Source organism: Salvelinus alpinus, chromosome 8 (assembly GCF_045679555.1).
Source record: "Salvelinus alpinus chromosome 8, SLU_Salpinus.1, whole genome shotgun sequence".
NCBI classification, from domain to species: Eukaryota; Metazoa; Chordata; class Actinopteri; order Salmoniformes; family Salmonidae; genus Salvelinus; species Salvelinus alpinus.
The window spans coordinates 7,659,534-7,676,303 of record NC_092093.1 but is presented as its reverse complement, the minus strand read 5'-3'; positions in this window follow the sequence as shown (position 1 = coordinate 7,676,303).

The window sequence follows — 16,770 nt, the reverse complement described above, 5'->3', positions numbered from 1 at the left end:
AAACGTATAGTTCTTAATTCCAAAAACACCACTAGAACTAAAATGACAGGTCCCAAATCAAACAGTTTATAGCCAGTATACAGACTAACTCATTTATTTGTTAAAAGGCGCTCAATAAACATTCATCCTTAACGTCTAATCATGTGGCTAGGCGAGCGATTTGCATTTTGTAATTCGTTTTGCATACTAAATGTTTTGTCTTCGGTGTTCAGAATGCGTCAGTCTGCGCATCTGTTGATGTTGACAATTTTTATTGACAGGTCACATGATTAAGAGTACAACGTGCCAGTTGAGAGTATTTAGGACACGCACTCACACACACACATAAACAACTTTTAAAAAACCCTGACTTTACAGTAATACTCTACAATTACCCCAAATAATGAAGGAAATTCTTAAATTTAACCTGCTGTTTTTCTTATTGAGAGATGTTGACGATATTTCACCACATCACTATACCTATAGGACTATGGAGTGTATGAATGAATAAAGAAAGAATGATGTTGATATGAGAAAATCCAATCCCATTTCGAAAATGATGCTGACGACCTTTGACAGCATGGTCAAACAAAGACACCCTAAAAGGTTACAGGTTTTATTATCAAGTCAAAGATATCTTGAGTTTTATTCCATTCACCTCACCTCCTTCTCTTGATAATATATGTTTTGTAACCGTTTTGTCGTTTAAAATGGAGGAGATATTTAGCGAAAATTAAAACCCCCATTTTGATTTGCTCGGTAAGAGTGGGAAATAACCCCTCATTTAATTTTACATAACTAATCCTTTCTAATCCGCTATTATTCAATTAAAGCGGAGTTTGATTCGCTCAGAGATCATTTCTGGCACACTTTTGGACATCTGGACACGTAATTATGTCGAGGACAGATACAATTTATGGAAATGAGCAGACGCCTTCGATGGAGGCAGGAGATAACACCGACCTTATCAAAGTGCCATGTGGCAATGCATAAATAAATCCGTGATTTATCCTGGACCAGTTTGGCGTCGCAGGTCACGCGTCAGGCTGTCAATCTAGAACCGCGCGTGTGGGATGTTGTGATGTTGGTGATGGTGGGCTGCTGCCGCTGCATCACCAAACCACGCAGCGTGCGCATTGCGCGACACTATTTGCCTCAGCATTCAGGAAACAGCCGTGCACATAAGGTGGAAAATATTGTAAATTGCTGTCAGAATCCTATTCACGCGCGCTTGCACACAAATGCATAATGAAGAAAGATACTTAATGAGAATTCCGTTTGATCTGAGCTATGGTTTTAAACTATTTGGAGACATGAAAACCTGTTACAATCCACAGGCATTTCAATACCAACAGAATACAGGTCATAAGGTATGTTTTATACTAGGCTCTTTTTCACCATCCCAGAAAGCAAAATGACATTGAAAATACATATGATACCAGATGTTGACATCACGTGCATTTCAGGTACTGAATGAAAGGTTATAAGAAGTTGAAAATACGTATTTTCCGGAAGTTGAAATCAGGTGCATTTTAGGTGCTGAATGAAAGGTAAAAATACATATTTTCTGGCCTTCGAAAATATGTATTTTTCGGACATTGAAAATATGTCATTTACAGACATTTGAAAATATGTATTTTTCGGTCATATTCTATGGCCAAATTTCCAGTGGTATACATTCTTAATGAACTATATCAGAATAATAATGTACACATCTCTTAATAGGAAAGAGGAGCCACGTGAAGACTCCAACAAGATCTGTATTGTTGCTCCCATCTGTCACATGCACTTTATGTTAGCCATTCAAACGTTTTAAAACGGCCAGCGATGATGTTTAAAGTTCTGCAAAATACAGACTAAATCAACAGACCACTTCAACTACAAAAAACATTCTGAGTAACAGTTACAGATTTTTTTGTTCTTGCCATGACTGTAATATGTTGTTGTTTCTCTACCTTAGTTGAATGCACTGACTGTAAATCACTCTGGATAAAAGCATCTGCTGAATGACCAAAATGTAAATGTTAAAAACAAACACTTGCAAAGAATGCTGGGCATTATTCTAATGAGCTCAACCCAAACAAGTACACATTTGGTTGGTGCGGACAAGATCCAAATCTAAACTAATCATAGACGTCTAGGCTATGTTTCACAAGTTTGAACATCACAGTACAGTAGAACCAGTGGTGGAAAAAGTACTCAATTGTCATACTTGAGTAAAAGTAAAGATACCTTCATAGAAAATGACTAAAGTAAAAGTGAAAGTCACCCAGTACAATCCAACTTGAGTAAAAGTCTAAAAGTATTTGGTTTTAAATATACTTAAGTCTCAAAAGTAAATGTTATTGCTAAAATATACATAAGTATCAAAAGTAGAAATAAAAGTAGAAATTATTTAAAATTCCTTATATTAAGCAAACCATACTGCACAATTTTATTGTTTTTTAAATTTACGGATAGCCAGGGGCGCAGTCCAACACTCAGACATAATTTACAAATGAATCATGTGTTTAGTGAGTCCACCAGATCAGAGGCAGTAGGGATGACCAGGGATGTTCTCTGTTTAGTGAGTCCTCTAGATCAGAGGCAGTAGGGATGACCAGGGATGTTCTCTGTTTAGGGAGTCCTCCAGATCAGAGGCAGTAGGGATGACCAGGGATGTTCTCTATTTAGTGAGTCCACCAGATCAGAGGCAGTAGGGATGACCAGGGATGTTCTCTTGATAAGTGTGAATTAGACCATTGTCCTGTCCTGCTAAGCATTATAAATGTAACGAGTACCTTTGTGTGTCAGGGAAAATGTATGGAGTAAAAAGTACATATTTTTCTTTAGGAATGTAGTGAAGTAAAACTAAAAGTTGTCAAAAAGATAAATAGTAAAGTAAAGTACAGCTACCCCAAAAAACTACTTAAATAGTACTTTCAAGTATTTTTACTGAAATACTTTTTACCACTGAGCAAAACACAGTAGAGTACAGTACAGTACGGTACAGTAGAATTTAATTTAGTAGAGTACAGCAGAGTACAGTACAATACAGTATAGTTTATGTCAGTAGAGTAGAGTACAGTAGAGTACAGTAAAGAATAGCTTAATTCAGTAGAGTAGACTACAGTAAAGTTTTTTTCAGTAGAGTACATTAGAGTAAAGTAGGGTACAGTACACTATACTTTTCTTTACTCTACTGTGCTCTAGTGTACTCTACTGTACTGTACTATGGTCTACTTTTCTTTACTGTACTGTGTACTGTAATGTACTGTAATGTACTGTACTCTGCTGTGCTCTACTGTACTGTACTGTAATGTACTGTACTCTGCTGTGCTCTACTGTACTGTACTGTGCTGTCTAAACTTGTGAAACATACATGTCTATGATTGTTTCAGATTTGGTCCGGTCTGTGGATGTCTATGATTGTTTCAGACAGGACCAAAAATCAACGTTCATGGACATTGAAATCAAGGCTGGTCAAAAAGACCAAAAAAAGATGCATGAACAAAACATTTTACAAAACTTTTTACAAGCTTACAAATCTCTTGGTAACGTGACAACAGTGACTGCACGACTAAAATTCACGACTAAAATTCAAAATCTCACAGCAGAATATTCATACTTGTAAATCTTATTGAATGTATTCAAATGTCAGGTTACTTGTTTGCGACCGTTGATAAATATTTTGCACATCACGATACAAGCTTGCAAAATATAATTAGACATTGGCAAATCGTACTTGTGCGGTCACTAATCTCAATGTGTGACCACGAAATTCAAAATACAAACTCAAGTAGTTCTGTCATCATTATAATCCCATATCTGGATAGCAGAGGTGGGACCAAGTCACTGTTAGTCGAGTCTTAAATCGAATCCCAAGTAGAACGGGTCGAGTCTCGAGTCGAGTCCAAGTCGTGCATTCTTCGAGCACATAAAGTCCAGTCACAAGTTTTTAAGTTAAGTCTCAAGTCAAGTAAAAAAAAAAAAAAATAGATACATGTGTAACGGATGTGAAATGGCTAGCTAGTTAGCGGTGGTGCGCGCTAGCAGCCTTTCAGTCGGTTACGTCACTTGCTCTGAAACCTAGAAGTAGTGGTTCCCCTTGCTCTGCAAGGGCCGCGGCTTTTATGGAGCGATGGGTAACGATGCTTCGTGGGTGACTGTTGTTGATGTGTGCAGAGGGTCCCTGGTTCGCGCCCGTGTCGGGGCGAGGGGACGGTTTAAAGTTAAACTGTTACACATGCAATGACTTGTTCAACTACAAATCTTTGCCTATGTATTGAGGTTACCAGACAGCCCTTTTCAGTATTTTGTCTACAATACATTTTGAATATGTAATTGTAAAATAGAGACCTTCTCTTAAGGGTATGTAGAAGGTAAGGCAGGTTGACGTGGTCAGACTGTAGCTTTGTTTTACAGGTCTTGGCGATCTAATGGTGAAAGCACCATATCATAGAAAATTAACAAGTAGATTTCATCCCCATTCAAACATGGAACAATCATTTCCTCTTATTCAATATACTCCAAAGTGTAATGCTTCTACTTATCCTATTTCTATGCGCACCGTGGCGCATGAGCTCCTATTACGCACAACCAGAATGACAGAGGAAGTGTTCGACCGGATCACCTTTCAAAGTATGTTGCATTATGGGGATAAAAAAATTGTCCGACTTGCGCCTACATGTTGACTGCATGAACTTTACACAAACCATGCGATCAAAGGTCACGAAGTTTTGACTTCGGTCGACTGCACGTTTCTGCAGTTGCTCTTCACCAACTTGATCCGGCAGCCATCGCCTGCATTTTTGGAAGGGTCTGTTGTCAATCAATCATTGAGGTATTTTTTGTTTGACCCACATGAATGTGACCAAAGACGTGACTGAAACAGGAAACAACTTTGCTGCAATTCATGTAGATGGATATTAACACATTAATTTGATATTTGAGACACTCTTACCATTTTGATGTATCAAATCAAATGATGTAGCATACACACATGATTTCAGTTTGAGAGTATGTGATAAGGGGGTTGGAGAGACATGTTTGTTTTTGAACATTATAAAGGAAAAACCTTTATAAACAAATGGCAACTACTGACATGTTGATCAGAGTCGTGCTGTTGGAAAACCATGAGTTATTCAGCTGTCGCAGATGCACCTCCCCCCGACTTTACACCTTGACTTTGGTCTACATTAGATTGCCTTACCACTCAAACTCGCCCAGAGACATAGGACACACCCCACTGGGCAGAGACGTCAATTCAACGTCTATTCTACTATCAACAATGTTGATTCAACCAATGTGTGCCCAGTGGGACGGAACTCCGACATAACCAGGGAAAGATGAACAAAGGAAACCAAGGAAACCAGAGGTCTGGACTCGAGTCACATGACTTGGGCTCAGTCTGACTCAAGTCACAAATTTGACACTAGACTTGATAGAAAATAAAATAACTTGAGACTTGACTTGGAGACTCAAGACTTGAGACTTGACTTTGACTTGAGACTGTTGACTTAAAATGATCTGGCCAGGTTTTGTAATGTTTTGTCACTCATTTTTGTGGCACAGAAAGATCACACGCCACACAGCCATAGACTGTTTTGCGCTTGCAAAAAAACCCTGATTGGTTAGTGAAAAGCAGACTCGGCCCTCTGATTGGACCAGCAAGGTCAGGTGAGCTAGGGCAGTGAGGTTTTGGGGGTTGTAAGTGTCAAACTGAATTATTGTGAAACTGAATTATTTTTCATAGTTTTGATGTCTTCACTATTATTCTACAATGTAGAAAATAGTAAAAATAAAATAAAAACCCTTGAATGAGTAGGTATTCTAAAACTTTTGACCGGTTGTGTGTGTGTGTGTGTGTGTGTGTGTATGTGTATGTATATATATATATATATATACATATATACTATATATATATATATACACATAAACACACAACAACAACAAAATATATGGGGGATTGGAAATTATGCAGACAGTACAATCTATCTGCAATATTAAAGCTGATCTCCCCCCCAAAATAAACTAAAAATACAAAAAAGAAAGACCCACTGAACCATGCATGAGAGCACCAACTATTCTGGACGACTGTGTGAGTAGGACAGGAACCTTCCCGCTAGAAAATTCAGGCGTTTGATTGCCAATATGCAGAGGGAGTTGAAAAGAGATCACACAAAGGGCTGTTTTATAAAACACCTGTCTCCGGATTACATCTTCAAATTAAGGGCAACCATGGCAACCGTGACAGAGACAGAGTCCATCCATGTATACGGGTAAGAGAGTCTTGCTAGCTACATTTTCAGATATTATACGTTTCTAATTTTGTCAGAAAGTCATCTTCATTACAAGTTAAAGCGTACTGTTAGCTAGCTAGCTAACGTTAGCTGGCTGGATCGCTAGCTAACGTTACGTGTATGATCTGTGTAGTAATATTATTCGTATCTCAGAACCATTTGCATAGCTAGTTATGGCCTAATGTTAGCTAAGACACAATGGTGTTCTGCAATTGTAAAACAACAGTATCAAAATAGAATACCAATTGGCTCTTCTGACAAACACTGAGCTGTGATGAACTTCCCATTATCAAGGTGCATTTGAGGTCCTGAAGTTATCTCAAGTTGAGTGCATAGATCAGTCCAAACAACAGGTCACATCCGAAGGCTACGCTTCTCAGGACACTAAAAACCGCCACACCCTCGATCACGATTCAAACATCCCGTTGTCCTTTTGTTGCTCTACATGTTAACTCAATGTATTCACTTCAAAGTGAAGATTTGCAAGAAGTGTTTGAGCATGAAGTGCCCAGCTGGAAATAGTAGTAACTTACAAATGATTTTGGGAACTGCACATAATGTTTAAAAGTGTTTCATGTAAATGGCCATCCTCTTTTAGATACTAGCATGTCAAGTAATGAAAACAATGAGAATAAGAGTTTCCTAAAAGACTTGTTAGTGACGCTTTCATATCAGTCTCTGGCATTGCTGTTCAGACATTTTCCCTAAACAATGTCAGACATTTGCCCTAAACAAAAAATGGACCTCTGTCCATCTCAGTTTCTTTATGTTTGAGGCAGCCTTTCTCTGGTCTCACCGTTTATATTTCAGGGAGTTGACACAGACTTCTGGACGTCCAAGTCAGCCAAGCATTGGTTCGGGAAGTTGGCCATCTGGTACTTAAAGTCAGTGTTTCCAATCCATTCCATCCGCTGTGGGATGCCTTCTCTCTCAAACAAGGGTTGGTCTTTGTTAAGGGCTTCAGCCGCCTCGTCTAATTGGGAGTCATTAGGGTATGCTGTGTACTTAATTATTTTCTCTGCCGTGTCTTCAACAATGTCAGATTTCAGCATTGGGACCGGAGATTAATTTCCATTCGCACTGATATCTGCATTTCCCCTTTCAAGTAGTATCTCTGTAAAAATGTGCATGAACACAACCTTATTAACTATATCGAAACTGATTTTACACTTATAGTCATAATCATCATAATAGATAGATTAAATTCCCAATAATCTGATGGGTGACATTATTAGGCTATTGATTGTCAATTGTGAATGAAGTATTAAGCACCTAGGATAGCGCCTAGTGTGGCTTCGCTCATCTGATAGGCTACAGGTAGGCCAATAGTGGAGCTCCATGGTGCTGAATGGACAGGACAGGATGGTGGGCGGGGCTCTGATACATTCTGTGGTGGAATTCAGAGCCATATATTTACAAATATACCCGCCCCCCCTCCCTCCATCCATCACCCTTCCCCCCCCTCCATCCATCCACCCCCCTCCTCCCTCCCTCCACCACCCTTACCTTCCACCCTCCCTCCACCTGCCCACCCTCCATCCCTCCACCACCCTTACCTTCCACCCCCCCTCCCTCCCAACCTCCCTCCCTCTAGACTGGGCCATTACGGAGTAATTGTTATTTAATAGATTAAACATTCATGCTGGTCCAATCCCCAGAGAGGGGAGACAACATCCTTCCCACTATTCTCTTCCAGTCCTCTACCACACACACACACACACACACACACACACACACACACACACACACACACACACACACACACACACACACACACACACACACACACACACACACACACACACACACACACACACACACACACACACACACACACACACACACACACACACACACACCTCGTTGACTCCCACTTGATGGTGGTGTTTGTGCTGAAAATTCAATTACCCAGTTATTGATATGTTTGGGTGGGGTGCTGCCATGCGGACCAGAGGGATGATTTCCCAGGAGGCAACACGTCTATGCCTGGATCTATCTTATCACTTTACTCATCGCCACGGCACCGCAGACAGAACATAAGGAGAGGTCTCACACTTACACACAAACATGCACGCACACACGAGGGGGGAGGGACACAGAGAGAGAGAGAGTCAGGTACCTCTCCCAGGGCCCCCACAGGTTAGCCACGTGTCTACAGAAGAACATCCCGAGGCCCCACAGGTTAGCCATGTGTCCTAACATCCCAAGGCCCCACAGGTTAGCCATGTGTCCTAACATCCCAAGGCCCCACAGGTTAGCCATGTGTCCTAACATCCCAAGGCCCCACAGGTTAGCCATGTGTCCTAACATCCCAAGGCCCCACAGGTTAGCCATGTGTCCTAACATCCCAAGGCCCCACAGGTTAGCCATGTGTCCTAGCATCCCGAGGCCCCACAGGTTAGCCATGTGTCCTAGCATCCCGAGGCCCCAGAGGAGCACTTGGTTGCAGCTGATCTTTCTCTAGTCACAGCCCTCATCTCTGTCCTCCCTGGGGACCATGGTCCAATGATAAAAAGGCCTATAGCTAAGGCAGTGTGCGTGTGTGGAGGGGAGGGGAGGGGAGGGGGGGGCTGTGCATCTTATGACAGCAGCTGGACCTGCCAAACCCTCCACACGCCAGTGAATCCCCATTGGATTGGATAGATAGAGGAAGGGGGGTATGGTGGGGCAGGGTGGGGGTGTCTGCTGGGGTGATGATGTTTGTTAAACAGACTCTACCCACACAGCAAATTTGCAGGTGTTAAAATCTCGGTGTTGAGGTAAAAAGTGTTATATCTGGGTGTTTATTGTAGTGGGGTTAATACCAGGGGGTTAATACCAGGGGGTTAACATCAGGGGGATAACACCAGGGGTTAAAACCAGGGGGATAACCAAGAGGGTTAATACCAGGGGGTTAATACCAGGGGGTTAAAACCAGGGGTTAACACTAGGGGGTTAACACAAGAGGGTTAATACCAGGGGGTTAATACCAGGGGGTTAAAACCAGGGGTTAACACCAGGGGGTTAATACCAGGGGGATAACACCAGGGGGTTAATACCAGGGGGTTAACACCAGGGGGATAACACAAGGGGGTTAATACCAGGGGTTAACACAAGGGGGTTAATACCAGGGGGTTGACATCAGGGGGATAATACCAGGGGGTTAATACCAGGGAGTTAACACCAGGGGGATAACACAAGGGGGATAATACCAGGGGGTTAATACCAGGGAGTTAAAACCAGGTGGATAACACAAGGGGGTTAATACCAGAGGGTTAATAAATACCAGTAGGTTGACACCAGTGGGATTGAAATTGACACCACATGCAGTGAATAAATGAAGTGTTATTTGAATCACAGTGGAATCAACACAGCGTAGTGTTGTTGTTACTCCACTTTGTTGAGTACATTTCCGTTAACTCTCTGAGTGTAAAATATGTGGGAGGGGCAACATGATCATATTTACTAGTATGCTTTGTTGCAGGTAGATTTTTTTTAATAGTTTGTTTTAATATCTATGTTTCTGCACGGACGTTGATTGATTAATTCATCTTATACGATAGAAAGATACAGTGCATTCGGAAAGTATTCAGACCCATCCCCTTTTTCAACATTTTGTTACGTAACAGCCTTATTCTAAAATGGATTACATTATTTTAATTCATTTAATTATACTCATCAATCTACACACAATACCCCATAATGAAAAAGTAAAAACAGGTTTGTATTTTTTGTGTGCAAATGTATTAAAAACTAAAACTAAAAATAACATATTTACATAAGTATTAAGACCCTTTGCTATGAGACTCGAAATTTAGCTCAGGTGCATCCTGTTTCTTTTGATCATCCTTGAGATGTTTCTACAACTTGATTGGAGACCGCAAGTGGTAAATTTAAATGGTTTGACATGATTTGGAAAGGCACACACCTGTCTATATAAGGTCCCACAGTTGACCGTGCAAGTCAGAACAACAAAAATCAAGCCATGAGTTCGAAGGAATTGTCCATAAAGCTCCGAGACAAGATTGTGTCGAGGCAATGATCTGGGGAAGCGTACCAAAACATTTCAGCAGCATTGAAGGTTCTCAAGAACACAGTGGCCTCCATCATTCTTAAATGGAAGAAGTTTGGAACCATCAAGACTCTTCCTAGAGCTGGTCGCCCGGCCAAACTGAGCAATCGGAGGAGAAGGGCCGTAGTCAGGGAGGTGACCAAGAACCCGATGGTCACTCTGACAAAAGCTCCAGAGTTCCTCTGTGGAGATGGGAGAACCTTCCAGAAGGACAACCATCTCTGCAGCACTCCACCAATCAGGCCTTTATGGTAGAATGGCAAGACGGACGCTACTCCTCAGTAAAAAGGCACGACAGCCCGCTAGGAGTTTGCCAATAGGCACCTAAAGGACTCTTAGACCATGAGAAACAAGATTCTCTGGTCTGATGAAACTAAGATTTAACTTTTTGCCAAGCGTCACGTCTGGAGGAAACCTGGCACCGTCCCTACGGTGAAGCATGTTGGTGGCAGCATCATGCTGTGGGGATGTTTTTCAGCGACAGGGTCTGGAAGACTAGTCAGGTTTTAGGGAAAGATGAACAGAGCAAAGTACAGAGAGATCCTTGATGAAAACCTGCTCCAGAGAGCTCAGGTCCTCAGACTGTGGCGAAGGTTCACCTTCCAACAGGACAACGACTCTAAGCACAAAACCAAGACAATGCAGGAGTGGCTTCGGGACAAGTCTCTGAATGTCCTTGAGGGACCCAGCCAGGGCCCGGACTTGAACCCGATCGAACATCTCTGCAGAGACCTGAAAATAGCTGTGCAGCGACGCTCCTCACCTGACAGAGCTTGAGAAGACCTGCAGAATTGGAGAAACTCCACAAATACAGGTGTGCCAAGCTTGCAGCTTCAACAAAGTGCTGAGTAAAGGGTGTGAATACTCATGGAAATGAAATTTTTTCTTTGACATTATGGGGTATTGTGTGTGGATTGATGAGGGGAATACATTTTTTTTTATTTTTTTTTTATAATAATGCTGTTACGTAATGTGGAAAAATTCAAGGGGTCTGAATACTTTCTGAATGAACTGTAAATCACTTACATTGTTCTAAATTAATCCAATCTGTAAGGGGTTGGACTTATTGCACCCGTTATTGAGATGGCTGTTTTAGTTTACATAGTTCTTCCTTATCAGGTCCTTCACCATAGCAGTCATTCTGAATGCAGTGGAGCAGGTTGAGAGCTTCCACATCACCAACAAACTAATATGGTCCAAGCACACCAAGACAGTCATGAAGAGGGCACAACAAAACCTATTCCACCTCAGGAAATTGAAAAGATTTGGCATGGGTCCTCAGATCCTCAAAATCTTCTACAGCTGCACCATCGAGAGCATCCTGACGGGTTGCATCACTTCTTGGTATGGCAACTGCTCAGCCTCCAACCGCAAGGCGCTACAGAGGGTAGTGCGAACGGCCCAGTACATCACTGGGGCCAAGCTTCCTGACCTCTATACCAGGCGGTGTCAGAGGAAGGTCCTAAAAGTTGTCAGACTCCAGCCACCCTAGTCATAGACTGTTCTCTCTGCTACCGCACAGCAAGCGGTACCGGAGCGCCAAGTCTAGGTCCAAGAGGCTCCTAAACAGCATCTACCCCCAAGCCATAAGACTCCTGAACACCTAATCAAATGGCTTCACAGACTATTTTCATTGCCCCCCCCGTCCCCCTCTTTACACGGCTGCTACTCTCTGTTGTTATCATCTGTGCATAGTCACTTTAATAACTCTACCTACATGTACAAATTACCTCAACTAACCGGTGCCCCCACACATTGACTCTGTACCGGTACCCCCCTGTATATAGTCTCACTATTGTTATTTTACTGCTGCTCTTTAATTACTTGTTACTTTTATTTCTTATTCTTATCCGTATTTTTTTTAAACTGCATTGTTGGTTAGGGGCTCGAGAGTAAGCATTTCACTGTAAGGTCAACACCTGTTGTATTCGGCGCATGTGACAAATACAATTTGATTCGATTTGAGGTTTTGGGTGACAGAATATTCCAAATGTTGTATGTCCACCCTGTGGCTGAATTTCGATAGGAATTACTAATCACCTCACAAACCAGTTTTTTTGGTGATTTGCAGGTCTGCTGTGGCCAATGAGCCAAGCTATTCAGACCAAAATGTGGAGGATAACTAAAGGCTGAGGATAACTAGTCCCTAACTAAAGGCTGAGGATAACCAACTAGTCCATAACTAAAGGCTGATGATAACTTGGCCATAACTAAAGGCTGATGATAACTAGTCCATGACTAAAGGCTGAGGATAACTAGTCCATAACTAAAGGCTGATGATAACTAGGCCATAACTAAAGGCTGATGATAACTAGGCCATAACTAAAGGCTGAGGATAACTAGGCCATAACTAAAGGCTGATGATAACTAGGCCATAACTAAAGGCTGATGATAACTTGGCCATAACTAAAGGCTGATGATAACTAGTCCATGACTAAAGGCTGAGGATAACTAGTCCATAACTAAAGGCTGATGATAACTAGGCCATAACTAAAGGCTGATGATAACTAGGCCATAACTAAAGGCTGAGGATAACCAACTATAACTAAAGGCTGAGGATAACTAGAACCTAACTAAAGCGTTGCTTGGTTTCTGTTTCCTAGTGCTGAATATTGCTTGAATAGGGATGATGATTTTTCTAGCCAATGATAAAGCATTTCTCTTTTTTTAACTAGGCCATAACTAAAGGCTGATGATAACTAGGCCATAACTAAAGGCTGGGGATAACTAGGCACTAACTAAAGGCGGAGGATAACTAGGCCATAACTAAAGGCTGATGATAACTAGGCACTAACTAAAGGCTGATGATAACTAGTCCATAACTAAAGGCTGAGGATAACTAGGCCATAACTAAAGGCTGAGGATAACTAGGCCATAACTAAAGGCTGAGGATAACTAGGCCATAACTAAAGGCTGAGGATAACTAGGCCATAACTAAAGGCTGATGATAACTAGGCACTAACTAAAGGCTGATGATAACTAGTCCATAACTAAAGGCTGAGGATAACTAGGCACTAACTAAAGGCTGATGATAACTAGGCCATAACTAAAGGCTGAGGATAACCAACTAGTCCATAACTAAAGGCTGAGGATAACTAGGCCCTAACTAAAGGCTGAGGATAACTAGGCCCTAACTAAAGGCTGATGATAACTAGGCCATAACTAAAGGCTGATGATAACTAGTCCATAACTAAAGGCTGATGATAACTAGGACATAACTAAAGGCTGATGATAACTAGGCCATAACTAAAGGCTGAGGATAACTAGTCCATAACTAAAGGCTGATGATAACTAGTCCATAACTAAAGGCTGATGATAACTAGTCCATAACTAAAGGCTGATGATAACTAGGACATAACTAAAGGCTGATGATAACTAGGCCATAACTAAAGGCTGATGATAACTAGGCCATAACTAAAGGCTGATGATAACCAACTAGGCCATAACAAAAGGCTGATGATAACCAACTAGTCCATAACTAAAGGCTGAGGGATAACTAGTCCATAACAAAATGATGAGTGATAACCAACTAGGCCATAACAAAAGGCTGATGATAACCAACTAGTCCATAACTAAAGGCTGAGGGATAACTAGTCCATAACAAAAGGATGAGGGATAACCAACTAGGCCATAACAAAAGGCTGAGGGATAACCAAGGGACTGCGGTTGAAAATTAGCCGGCTGGCTAAAACCGGCACTTTTACTGAAACGTTGATTAATGTGCACTGTCCCTGTAAAAATAAAATAAACTCAAACTAGTCCATAACTAAAGGCTGAGGATAACCAACTAGGCCATAACAAAAGGCTGAGGATAACCAACTAGTCCATAACTAAAGGCTGAGGGATAACCAACTAGTCCATAACTAAAGGCTGAGGGATAACCAACTAGTCCATAACTAAAGGCTGAGGGATAACCAACTAGTCCATAACTAAAGGCTGAGGATAACCAACTAGTCCATAACTAAAGGCTGAGTATAACTAGTCCATAACTAAAGGCTGATGATAACTAGTCCATAACTAAAGGCTGAGGATAACTACTACATAACTAAAGGCTGAGGGATAACCAACTAGGCCATAAAGGGTTAACATTTAATTGAAACACGTTTACATCAGCAGTCACTTGGGAAGGTTTTAGGACTAAAGGTTGTTGAATGCCACAACCATGTCACTCCCTGTCACTAACAAACACAATCATGGGTGGGTATCTTTCACGTTAATGTGATAGGCATGCTGGGAATTACGCAAATAAGGTTTTTCAACATACAATGTTAATGTTTATGTTGCTTTCCCCTCAACACAGAACAGGACAAGCTAGGCAGGCTCGGAGGAATAAAAATAAAGAAATAACAGAACGCTAGCCTAGCTGGTTCTATTAAAGATGCAGGAGGAAACAGTAGAACTAATTATAGTTTTTGTCATTCTGGAGTCTGTAATTCTGTTTGTTTATAAAGCAGAGGTTGTTCTGTTTTCTGTCCTGTTATGCCGTGTCTGCTCACACTGAGAGATGTAAAAGGAGAGTGTGTAGAGGAGAGGTTAAGGAACACACGTGTAGAATGTGATACCAATAGATTTATTTATGTTTGCTCTGGGGAAGAGACATCCAGGTGGGTCCGGACGGGGGCGGGACGGGGGCCGGTTACCTGGCGGGGGCCGGTTACCAGGTGGGCACGGACGGGGGCGGTTACCTTCGGAATCGTAGCTTCGGCCTAAAAAAAAACCCTGTCGAACTGGCTTCAAGGTCCAGATTTGAAAGTGAGGGGCAAAGGACTGTATTAACTATTACAGTGCCACCTTCCACCTGTGTGACACACCTACTCCACCTTTAGCCCAGTGTTAATTTTTAACCTTTATTTAACTAGGCAAGACAGTTAAGAACCAATTCTTATTTACAATGACGGCCTTGGAACAGCAGAACAAGGAACGGCCTTGTTCAGGGGCAGAACGACAGATTTTTACCTTGTCAGCTCGGGGATTCGATCTAGCAACCTCTCGGTTACTGGCCCAACGCTCTAACCACTAGGCTACCTCCCGCCCCCTAATAACATTAGTAGAGAACTTCACCCTGTTAATGACAACAGTAGAGACCTTCACCGTGTTAATGACCACAGTAGAGACCTTCACCCTGTAAATAACAACAGTAGAGACCTTCACCCTGTTAATGACAACAGTAGAGACCTTCACCCTGTTAATGACCACAGTAGAGACCTTCACCCTGTTAATGACCACAGTAGAGACCTTCACCATGTTAATAACAACAGTAGAGACCTTCACCCTGTTAATAACAACAGTAGAGACCTTCACCATGTTAATGACAACAGTAGAGATCTTCACCCTGTTAATAACAACAGTAGAGACCTTCACCCTGTTAATGACAACAGTAGAGACCTTCACCATGTTAATGACCACAGTAGAGACCTTCACCCTGTTAATAACAACAGTAGAGACCTTCACCCTGTTAATGACCACAGTAGAGACCTTCACCATGTTAATGACCACAGTAGAGACCTTCACCATGTTAATGACCACAGTAGAGACCTTCACCCTGTTAATAACAACAGTAGAGACCTTCACCCTGTTAATGACCACAGTAGAGACCTTCACCCTGTTAATAACAACAGTAGAGACCTTCACCCTGTTAATGACAACAGTAGAGACCTTCACCCTGTTAATGACAACAGTAGAGACCTTCACCATGTTAATGACAACAGTAGAGACCTTCACCCTGTTAATAACAACAGTAGAGACCTTCACCATGTTAATAACAACAGTAGAGACCTTCACCCTGTTAATGACCACAGTAGAGACCTTCACCCTGTTAATAGCAACAGTAGAGACCTTCACCCTGTTAATGACCACAGTAGAGACTTTCACCCTGTTAATATCAACAGTAGAGAGTTAGGCCTTCAGTCTTTTAAGCCCATAAGAGTTTAAACCCTGGGAGGGGGGGGGGGGGGGGGTTGTTTTAAGAAGGTCATACCAAGGATGATTTTGATATTTGATTTAGAATTTTAAGACCGCTTGAAGTATCAAAAAAAAAAAGATATACAATTATATAATTTAACAGATGCGGAAATACGACATTGGCGGATAAGGTGGATTGAAACGCATCCAATGCAAAAAAACAACATATCTCTAGATTAAATTGTTGAATGTTTATGGGGATTTTTTTCTTATGCTAATTCGATTTCCGTGGGGGCGCGGACATTGACCTTAGAGGTTAATAATAACAGTACAAAAGACCTATCTTGAGCTTGGTTGGATGAAGCTATGACTTTTCTGAACAATTCAGACATTTTAGCTAATACCCCCATCTAGTGGAGGTTTTGGAACATTACAGGCCGTTACAACTGAAAATAGTCCAGAAAATAGTCCAATATGTAAATCAAATCTGGACAATTTTCAGTTGTAACGGCCTGTAAAGTTCCAAAACCTATATGTTAGTAACAGTTACAGAAATTC